The sequence below is a fragment of the Aegilops tauschii genome, chromosome 2 (genome assembly GCF_002575655.3).
Source record: "Aegilops tauschii subsp. strangulata cultivar AL8/78 chromosome 2, Aet v6.0, whole genome shotgun sequence".
Taxonomy (NCBI): Eukaryota; Viridiplantae; Streptophyta; class Magnoliopsida; order Poales; family Poaceae; genus Aegilops; species Aegilops tauschii.
Window position 1 is genome coordinate 375290613 of NC_053036.3, and position 11889 is coordinate 375302501.

Consider the following 11889-nt stretch of genomic DNA (forward strand, 5'->3'; position numbering starts at 1 on the left):
GTATTTTTTCCCTCCGCGCCGCCGGACGTTTCATCCTCCGCCATCGGACATGTCCGCCGCCGCCCCCTCGCCCAATCACCGCCCGCCACGTCAGCGCGCCGCCACCCTCTCTCTCCCCCGCGCCCACCGCGGCCCGCCAGGCCCGCGTCCGGCCCCGCGGGCCCAGCTTCGCCGCCGCTGCCCGGGATCTCCGCCCTCCGCCGCCGCGGGCTCCGCCCCCCGCCGCTGCCGGGCTCCGCCCGCGCCGCCGTGCGCCCTCCGCCGCCGCAGCGCCCGCCGGTGCCGCCTCCGCCCGGCGCCGGACCGCTCCGACCCCGCCTCCTCGCCGGCGACGCCGTTGTCCGCGCCGGCGGCCACCAGCGCCCGGCCCGATCCGGCCGCGCCGCCGCCCCTCATCCTCCCGCCAGCGCCGCCTCTCGCCGGCGGCCTTGCTCGCCGCCGCCGCCCCGGAGCAGCTCCGCCGCCCGGCCTCGCCCTCGCCCCCGCCGGCGCCGGATCCGGCGAGATCCGGCCCGGATCCGCCTTCCTCCGGCCTTCCCCGTCCTCTCCCTCAACTCCGGCGAAGATGCCGGCGAACCTCGGGATTCGCGCCCGGGTCAACCCTAGATCCGGAGGTGGTTTTTCCTTCTAAGTCCCGAAAACTTGTCATTATTTTGCTCTGTTCGTGATGCCATAACTTCATGCATACTGCTCCGATTTATGCGTGTGATATATCAAAATGTTCATTATGAGATGCTCTTCATTTTGTTCCATTGCACCATGTTCATTTGAGTCCATCTTGATGCCCAAATCTCTGATGCAAGAGTGCTAGTTGCTGTTATCTGCTGTTACTTATCAGAACATGAGGATTTGTTATTTTTGTTGCTTTTAATCTGTGCATCTTATGGGCATGAGCTCTACATGTGTTTTGTTTTATGCCATGCCATCTTTACAGAGGTGTATGCCATGTAGTTTTTGGATCTCTGTGGTGACTAGCACAAGCATGCAAACTAGGCTCCGTAATGTTTCTGATTTCAGGGACTTGGTAATTTTACTGTCTGTGGCTGTTGTTATTTTGTTGCTATATATCCATGTGGCTACAGAGAGATCCATGCTTATTTTGGAGATATTACTAAGGATGTTTTGTAGATATTATTGTAATTGAATCATCCATGCCCTTGTTTGCAATTATGGAGTGCCATAGCATGTCTTAATCTTGCTCTACTTTTGCTATAAAATGTTCCTGGCAGATTGTTTACGTGTTATTCAATTTTGCCAAGCTTGTTGTAGTTGATCCTTTCATGCTATGTATTTGATCTTGCCATGGATAGCTTTATAAAATTGCCATCTTGCTGTAGGTATGTTTGTTTTGTCATTCATTGCTTTGTGATGAGTGCACCAAGCTCACAAATATGCCCTCATAATATCTATTTCTGCCATGCTCTGTTTTCTGCTAAGTCTGAAACCTGTTAACAAAACTTGCTATGTTTACATGGTTGTCATCATATCTTCTGTGCCTTTTTGGCTCATGTTCATTAAGGGACCTTTGTTATATGCTTTTAGTAGATTTATGCCATCCCTTGTTTTGCCATGTTAAGTTCCTGTAGCATGTTGATTTCGTGCTCTGAACATCGCTACCTGATGTTATTTCTGTCATGTCCAGTAATTTCTGCTAAGTCTGTGAACATGTTATTATTTGCAATCTTGCCATGTCCTTTTGAGCATGTTCTATTGATTTCTGGAGATAGCTCAGTGTTCATGTTTTGTTGTGCTTTACCTGTAAATCATGTCCATGCCTTTTTTTTCATGTTGAGTTGCTGTAGCATATTGTTTTGATGCTTGCATTATGCCTAGTTGCTGTTTTGGACAGATTGTTGCTATGTCTTGTTTGGAGTGTATGTGTTGCACCGTTGCTCCGTTTCGAGCATGCTCTATATGAAACTTGCTTAGTTTTGCTTGTAGTTCCATATTATCTTGTTGCATTCTTTGATTTGAGGTGTTTGCTTGATGTTTGTATGCATTTTGCATCAATGCCATGTTTACCTTGTTTTGCTCATATCTTCTAGGCCGTAGCTCCGAATCTAATGAACTTTATATGTAACTTGACTAGAATTTCGTGTAGATCATCATGGTGCTCTTTAACTTGCTGTTTAACAACTTCAACTTAATACTTGTTCAGTTCTGGACCAATTTCGAAATTTGCATATGAGGACTTACCGGAATTGTTATATGTTGTTTCCGGCCTCATTTAAACTTGCTTTGATGTGTTGTTCTTGTATGCATCATCTTTTGTCATGAGTAGCTTCATATAGCGTTGTCATGCATCATACTTGGTTGAGCATCATGCGTTGTTCATGTGTGGTGTGTTTATCTTGTTGTGTGCTTCTTCTCGATAGTTCCCGTGTCGTTGCGATCGTGCGGATTCGTCCGTCTTCGTGGCTTCATCTTCTTCATGGACTCGTTCTTCTTCCTAGCGGGATTTCAGGCAAGATGACCGTCACCTTGGATCTCATTACTATCATTGCTATGCTAGTTGCTTCATTCTATCGCTATGCTGCGCTACATATTCACTTGCTTTTCAAGCCTCCCAAATTGCCATGAACCCCTAACCTTTGTCACCCTTCCTAGCAAACCGTTGTTTGGCTATGTTACCGCTTTGCTCAGCCCCTCTTATAGCATTGTTAGTTGCAGGTGAAGATGAAGATTGCTCCATGTTGGATTATGTTTATGTTGGGATATCACAATAGCTCTTATATTATTAATGCATCTATATACTTGGTAAAGGATGGAAGGCTCGGCTTTATGCCTGGTGTTTTGTTCCACTCTTGCCGCCCTAGTTTCCGTCATACCGGTGTTATGTTCCTTGATTTTGCGTCCCTTACGCGGTTGGGTGATTTATGGGACCCCCTTGACAGTTCGCTTTGAATAAAACTCTTCCAGTTCCAGCACTTGCTGGAAGAGTTTTATTCAAAGCGAACTGTCAAGGGGGTCCCATAAATCACCCAACCGCGTAAGGGACGCAAAATCAAGGAACATAACACCGGTATGACGGAAACTAGGGCGGCAAGAGTGGAACAAAACACCAGGCATAAAGCCGAGCCTTCCATCCTTTACCAAGTATATAGATGCATTAATAATATAAGAGATATTGTGATATCCCAACATAAACATAATCCAACATGGAGCAATCTTCATCTTCACCTGCAACTAACAACGCTATAAGAGGGGCTGAGCAAAGCGGTAACATAGCCAAACAACGGTTTGCTAGGAAGGGTGACAAAGGTTAGGGGTTCATGGCAATTTGGGAGGCTTGAAAAGCAAGTGAATAGGTAGCGCAGCATAGCGATAGAACGAAGCAACTAGCATAGCAATGATAGTAATGAGTTCCAAGGTGACGGTCATCTTGCCTGAAATCCCTCTAGGAAGAAGAACGAGTCCATGAAGAAGATGAAGCCACGAAGACGCACGAATCCTCATGATCGCAACGACACGGGAACTATCGAGAAGAAGCACACAACAAGGTAAACACACCACACATGAATAAGGCATGATGCTCAACCAAGTATGATGCATGACAAGGCTATATGAAGCTACTCATGACAAAAGATGATGCATACAAGAACAACACATCAAAGCAAGTTTAAATGAGGCCGGAAACAACATATAACAATTCCGGTAAGTCCTCATATGAAAATTTCAAAATTGGTCCAGAACTGAACAAGCATTAAGTTGAAGTTGTTAAACAGCAAGTTAAAGAGCACCATGATGATCTACACGAAATTCTAGTCAAGTTACATATAAAGTTCATTAGATTCGGAGCTACGGCCTAGAAGATATGAGCAAAACAAGGTAAACATGGCATTGATGCAAAATGCATACAAACATCAAGCAAACACCTCAAATCAAAGAATGCAACAAGATAATATGGAACTACAAGCAAAACTAAGCAAGTTTTGTTGAGGATATAGACCTTAGAGTCACCCGCCAGGAGGGGCCGGGTTACTCGTAAGGTCATTGCCAGAAGCCCGGCGCCAAGCTTAAAGACGGTGGGCCAAAGATGGGCTTAAGACCCGGATATGGCTTAAAGCCCGTAGTTACAATCATTATTATGGTAGAACTTGTAGTGTAAGGCAAGAATAGTTGAGAGTCCGAGCCGGACACTTTTATGAGCCGGCCGGGACTCTGAGAGCTGCTGGGCGTCAGCCTCCCTATATAAAGGGACGACCCGGCAGCGGTTTAGGAGAAGAACAATCTGATCGAGAGCCAGGCATAGCAGTTAAGCTCCCTGGTCATCGAAACCCTAATCAATACCACCGCAAACTGGACGTAGGCTTTTACCTTCACCGTAAGGGGCCGAACCAGTATAAACCCTCGTGTTCCTTGTCCCGCATTAACCCCTTCAAGCTTCCTAGCTGCGATGGCTCCACGACTAAGTCCTAGCTCGAGGACATCTGCCGTGACAATTCCATGACAGTTGGCGCCCACCGTGGGGCCAGCGCACGGTGGATTTGAGTTCTTGAAGGGCAGCTTCGAAGGGCTCAAGGGATACGCTGTGGGCCGGATGACCAAGAGTCGTCGCGGCAAGCTCTACATCGACGATGCAAACTGGGGCCCCGACGCCGGCTCAATTGAGTACGGGTACCGGGTCCCCTTCGGCGGAATTCATGTTTTCATTGGCAAGATTGGTGAGCCGGGCCCTGAGCCGGATCTCTGCGCCGATCTCATCGAGACGGCTCAGCGTGCACGACCCGCCCGGGCCCGGCCTGTCTTAAGGCGCGCGTTTGTGGGATGTATCCATGGAGGGGCCTCTGATCTGTCTGGGTCTGGTGATGAGGCGGCCGCCGGCTCTGACGGCGAGTCGGCCACCGATGAGTCAAACTCGTTGTATCAACTTCAAGATGGCAGGCTCATGGGTTGTTCCGATGGTGACAGTATTCCGGACCCGTTTGAGCCGCCAAGTCAGGTTGGAGTCTTTATGGCTGGCGCGCAGCCTGTTCAGAACCCCGCTGCTGGAGCAGGAAACCCGGTGCCTTCTCCGGCTCAGGTGCTGATGGATTTCACGGACAAGATGATGGCCCTGTTAACCGCCACGGTTGACCCGCGGATCAAGCTCAGCATGATGCGGAGGTGGCACAGTTAAAATTGGATCTAGTGAAAGCTAAGGAGGAGCTTGCAGCGGAAGGGATTAGGATGGCTGCCGAGAGGGCGGCTCCAGATGCCCAAACTCAGCTGATCCAGGCGCAGTCCTTCCAACTCACGATGGATCAGAACGCGTCCAATGAGGTCATGAGAAGGAGGCATCAAAAGACCCAATCTCGACTCCCTCCGGTTTACGATCCACGTAACCTCTTCAACACGCCAGGTGCAGGGTCTAGTAACCCGCCAGGGGTCATAGTGCCCGGGTCTGGAACCCCTATTCAGCCACGGGTGATGGGGCCTCCCCAGGTGCCCCCTGCCCCGCCTCAGTACGTGCCAATACCCCCGGGTCATTATAATAACCCGCTGGAGAACATGGTCGCTGCGGCAGCACGGCTGGCGGCTCTCCCAGTTGACGGCGACTCTCCGACGGCTATTGAAACCCGCCGGGTCAGGGAACTCCTTCAGACAGCACTGGCGCAGCAAGAGGCGTACTCCTACAGCCGGGACAGGATCCACTCGACCCCTCGTCCAGGCCAGAGCCCGAGTTATAGCAGACACATGGTCTCAGCGACCGGCTCAAGTAACGTCCGACGCCATGACCCGCCTTCTGGCCATGGCCCGGCTCATAATGGAGCCTTTCACGCAGCAGACCAGGACAGAGCGCGGCAAGAGGCGGAGCAAGTGCCTCAATTGACGGCTTACCAGACCCCCCGGTTTATCCGACGACTTCCGTCGACGTGGGTATCCCTACCAGGACTGGGGGTGTCCCTTGTTTAGTACCAGCTATCCGCAATGAGCGTTTACCCAAGGACTTCAAGGGCCCTAGGAAGGTGCCTAATTACACAGCAGACTTACAGCCTGCAGCCTGGATCGAGAGTTATGAGATGGCTATGGAGCTGCTGGAGGTCAGTGAGGCGGCCATGGCCAAGTACTTCACCATGATGCTGGATGGGACTGCCGCACTTGGTTAAAAGGGCTACCACCGAATTCCATCGGGTCTTGGGCTGAGCTGAAAGCCCGGTTCATCCAAAATTTCAAAGATACCTGTAGGCAGTCTATGTCAATTGTGGATTTGACTAACTGTAAGCAGCATGAAGGTGAGTCTACGACACATTGGGTTCGCCGGGTTAAGGAGATCATACACTCGTCAGACAAGATGGATGCCGGCTCAGCAGTTTTAATGCTGGAGCAGAATTGTCGTTTTGTGCCCCTGAAGATGAAACTCGGGCGGCTTAAGCGTGACTGCAGTGATATGGGTACGCTAATGGCGGCTCTTGTCAAGTACGTCGATTCTGATGGTACCAAGGATCCCCCTTCAGATGATGAAAGGACAGGGAAGGGAAAGAGGAATGGCAATGGCAAGGGTCCTCAGCATAACCCGGGGAACCAAGGAGGAGGCAAGCGCAAGGCGGATGGCAGCCTAGAGTTTGTGGCCAACGCCAGCTCACAAGGGAATAACCAGAGACGTAAGGGGAGCCCCCCTCCCCGAGGCGGCGGGTCAGGTCCGACGCTGGAGCAGCTGTTGAATGAGCCTTGTCCAAGGTATGGCTCTAGAGAGAAGCCATCGACTCATCTGTGGAAGGATTGTGCAATCATGAAGGCCTTTAAGAATTACAATGGCCCGGGTGGCGGCTCAGGCGCCGACGGCTTTCATGGCCCGGGCGGCGGCTCAAATTCTAATCCTCAGAACGGTCAAGGGGGCTTTAATCAGCAGTCTGGCCAGGGTCATCAACAGCAGCAGGGGGGTTATCAGACCAATCCGAAGTAGCTTAGCGGTGGACAGTATCATGTGTTTACCACCAGTCTGTGTAAGCGAGATCAGAAGCTTCATAAGAGGGCTGTGAATGCTGTTGAGCCGGCGGTCCCACGCTACTTGCGGTGGTCTGAGCAGCCTATAGTGTGGAGTAGGGAGGATCACCCTCCCCGGGTGGATAACCCGGGCCACTTGGCCCTAGTGGTGGCTCCTCAAGTGGGAGGATATAAGTTCACTAAGGTGCTCATGGATGGAGGCAGCAGCAACAACATCCTCTATTATGAGACGTTCCGTCGTATGGGGTTGATTGATAAGAACCTCAGCCAGTCCAACACTATTTTCCACGGTGTGGTACCTGGTAAGTCGGCTTATCCAGTCGGCAAGATCGAATTGGAAGTGGCCTTTGGAGATGAGAACAACTACATGGTGGAGAAATTGACCTTCGAAGTGGTTAAGATACGAAGCCCGTACCATGCAATATTTGGGCGGCCGGCTTACGCCAAGTTCATGGCTCGGCCGTGTTATGTGTACTTACAGCTCAAGATGCCGGGTCACAACGGGACCATTACGGTTCACGGCAGCCGGAAAGTGGCCCTGGAGTGTGAGGAGGGCGATGCAGCTTATGTAGAATCTGTTTGTGCAACAAAGGAGTTGAAGTTCTACAAGGACAATGTTGACCCAACTGATATGACCTCTCTGAAAAAGCCGACTACGGAGCATGAGCCGGCGATGAAATTTAAGTCAGCTGATGAGACTAAACTTGTTGATTTCGTTCCAGGAGACTCATCTCAGCAATTTAGCATCAGTGCCAATCTGGATCCAAAATAGGAAGGCGCGCTCATCGAGTTCATCCGTGAGAATAGGGACATCTTCGCATGGAAACCTTCAGATATGCCAGGTGTACCTAGAGAACTCGCTGAGCATACTCTCAATGTTGATCCGAAATTTAAGCCGGTCCGGCAGTTCCTTCGGCGGTTTAATGAAGAGAGGCGAAAAGCTATTGGTGAAGAGGTGGCCCGGCTCTTGGCGGCCGGGTTTATCGTTGAAGTCTTTCACCCAGAGTGGTTAGCTAACCCGGTGCTCGTACTCAAGAAGAACGGCACTTGGCGGTTGTGTGTGGATTATACGGACTTAAACAAGGCGTGTCCGGCTGATCCTTTTGCCCTCCCCCGTATTGATCAAATCATTGATGCTACGGCAGGTTGTGCGCGCTTAAGTTTCTTGGATGCTTATTCCGGATATCATCAGATTAAGATGGCAGTTAAGGACCAGGAGAAGAGGGCGTTCATCACTCCCTTTGGAGCCTTCTGCTATGTGTCTATGCCCTTTGGACTCAAGTGTGCACAGGCGACTTATCAGCGTTGCGTGCAGAACTGTCTTCATAAACAGATTGGGCGTAATGTTCATGCTTATGTGGACGACATTGTGGTTAAATCCATAAAGGAGGAAACCTTGATAGATGATTTGAGAGAAACCTTTGATAATCCCGGGTCTACAAGATGATGCTTAACCCAGCCAAGTGTGTCTTTGGTGTTCCTGCAGGCAAACTATTGGGTTTTTTGGTTTCTGACAGAGGCATTGAAGCTAACCCGGAGAAGATCAAGGCCATCACCTCCCTGGCTAAGCCGGCGTGTATAAATGATGTTCAGCGCTTGGCGGGTCGCATCGCTGCTTTAAGCCGGTTTATAAGCCGTTTGGGTGAGAAGGCCATGCCATTATATCAGTTGATGAAGAAAACTGATAACTTTATCTGGAATGATGCAGCTAATACTGCCTTTGAGGATTTGAAGAAGCAGCTGGCAGAGCCTCCAGTCCTTGCTGCTCCGGTTGATAAGGAGCCCTTATTATTATATGTGGCGGCGAACACACGAGCCGTCAGTGTGGCTATGGTGGTGGAGCGCAAGGAGGAGGGTAAGGAGCATCCGGTTCAACGGCCGGTTTATTATGTCAGTGAAGTGCTCATTGAGTCCAAGCAGCGATATCCGCATTGGCAGAAGCTTGTTTATGGTGTGTTCATGGCGAGCCGGAAACTTAAGCATTATTTTCAGGGTCATCCCATCACTGTGGTCAGTTCTGCCCCTCTTGGTGATATCATTCAAAACAGAGAGGCCACAGGGAGAGTAGCTAAGTGGGCTATAGAGCTTGGACCTCATGGTCTCAAGTACGTGCCACGCACTGCTGTTAAATCTCAGGCCTTGGTGGATTTCATCAATGACTGGACAGAGTCACAAGTGCCCGAGCAGAAGCCGGATAACACATATTGGACTATCCACTTCGATGGGTCCAGGCAGTTGGAGGGCTCGGGGGCTGGAGTCGTGTTGGCTTCCCCTAAAGGTGACAAGTTCCATTATGTGCTGCAGTTGCTGTTTCCTTGCACTAATAACGCGGCTGAGTACGAGGCTTTACTCCATGGTCTTCGGATGGCTAAAGAGATGAGCTTAAGCCGGGTAAGGTGCTTCGGCGACTCAGACTTGGTGGCTCAACAAGTGTCAGGAAAGTGGGATTCCAAGGACCCTCTTATGGCGGCTTATCGCCGCGAGGTTGATGCCATTGTTGGGCACTTTCAGGGTTACCAAGTGGAACACATCGACCGCAGGAAGAACGAGGCGGCGGATGCTTTAAGCCGGCTGGGCTCTCAGCGAAAACCGGTGCCGCCTAACACTTTCCTGGACGTCCTGTATAGCCCTTCTGTTAACTTTCCTACAGAGGAGGACTTGGCTGTCCCTGACCCGGAGGCACGACTGGTGGCGGCTCTCCATATCATACCAGACTGGACAATGCCATATCTGGCTTACATGACCCGGGGCGAGTTGCCTGAGGATGAATCTTTGGCCAGGCAAATAACCCGGCGGGCTAAGTCAATGATTGTTATCAATGGAGAGTTGCATCACCGCAGTGTTACGGGGGCGTTTCAGCGTTGTGTTTCCCCTGAGGAAGGTCGAGAGATCTTGCGTGAGATCCATGAAGGGGATTGTGGCCATCACGCCGGCTCAAAGTCTCTTGTGGCCAAGGCTTTTCGCCATGGTTTTTATTGGCTGACGGCTCATGCTGATGCGGAGGACTTGGTCAGTAAATGTGATGGTTGCCAGAGGTTCTCACGACGGGCTCATGTGCCGGCTCAGGAGCTGAGGATGATCCCAATCACTTGGCCCTTTGCGGTCTGGGGGCTTGATATGGTTGGGCCTTTTAAAAGGTCCAAGGATAAGAAGACCCACCTTTTCGTGGCAGTTGACAAATTCACAAAGTGGGTGGAAGCTGAGCCAGTTAGCAAGTGCGATGCAGCCACGGCGGTTCAATTTATGAAAAAGGTGATCTTCCGCTTTGGCTTTCCGCACAGCATTATAACTGACAATGGCACCAATCTCTCCAAAGGCGCCATGGAAGAGTTTTGTCAACGCGAGCATATCCGACTTGATGTTTCCTCAGTGGCTCATCCTCAATCCAATGGTCAAGCTGAGAGAGCTAATCAGGAGATTCTGAAGGGTATCAAGCCCCGGCTTTTGGTCCCTTTGCAACGGACGCCGGGTTGTTGGGTGGAGGAGTTGCCCTCCGTGTTATGGAGCATCAACACTACTCCTAACAGGTCTACAGGTTTTACGCCTTTCTTCATGGTTTATGGAGCAGAAGCAGTCCTCCCCAGTGACATCCGTCATGACTCACCTCGCGTGGCGGCTGACGTTGAGGCGGATAATGAACAGGCGCGCCAAGATGCTCTTGACTTGTTGGACGAACAGCGTGATGTGGCAGCAGCCCGTTCAGCGATTTACCAACAAGACCTGCGCCGTTATCATAGCCGCCGGGTTAAATCCCGGGTCTTCCAGGAAGGCGATCTCGTGCTCCGGCTCATCCAGGATCAAACAGATGCACACAAGTTGTCCCCGCCTTGGGAAGGACCCTTTGTGGTCAGCAAGAACTTGCACAACGGGTCATATTACCTCATTGACATTCGGGAGCACAAAGATTCACGTAAGTCGGAGGAAGAGACCCGTCGGCCGTGGAACATAGCTCAGCTTCGGCCTTACTACACTTGAGCCACCGGCTCTCGTGGTGTACATATTTCTCTCAGCCATGTATATATTATGATAAGCAATAAAGCAGGACCTCTGTCCTTTTTTCTCCTCCAAATATGCACGTGTTGTTTTCATTGCAAGATTACATGATGACTTAAAGGAGGATCCGGCTTATGATCGTATTCGAGTCTAGCCGTAAGCAATAAGGTCACTTGGGGGCTTCCTGTTCAAACATGGGTCGTATTCGAACCAAAGAGAACATAGCTGTCGATACCCATTTGATTGGCAAAGTGCCGAGCTCATTGGGAGGTTACCTTTTGGTCATATTTGAATCATAGTTTAACCCCTCTGAGAACCGACATGGATCGTATTCGAATCAGCGTCATTAAACAATTCTTAAAATCACTTGGGGGCTTCCTGTTCAAACATGGGTCGTATTCGAACCAAAGAGAACATAGCTGTCGGTACCCTCTTGATTGGCATCGCCACACCCACTGGGGGCTATATGATCGTATCCGAATCTTAGCTTAACCCCTTTGGGCCGGGTCTCTGGTCGTATTCGAACCGGAAGCCCCTAAGTTCTTCCGTTTTATCACAAGTTTTCTCTGATTATGTCAAGGTGTGTACAGCCGGGTCTCACTTTGCCGGCTTACCTTTGGTTTACAGTATTGCTGAACGCAATGGGTGTTATAAGGCAGGTAAACCGGAGTTGTGGTACCAACCTTCTTATCCGGGTTATTTAAAACGGAAGTATGCTTGCAGGCCGTTAAGTATGTTCTTACGGCTGTATTCAGGATATCATTGGAGACAAGTCCTTTTTGATTCATATTCTGGGTTATCTAAAGCTTATGATTCTCAGGGCGGTAAGCCGCCTCGAGACTTGTGATTTGCCCTTCTATGCAGGATAATTAAAGGCACCTCTTTTTGAGGTTAAGAAAAACAAAGGATTGATTATGACCCGGAGAAACATCAAAGAGAACTTCAAAAGACTTCAGCATTCAATACGTG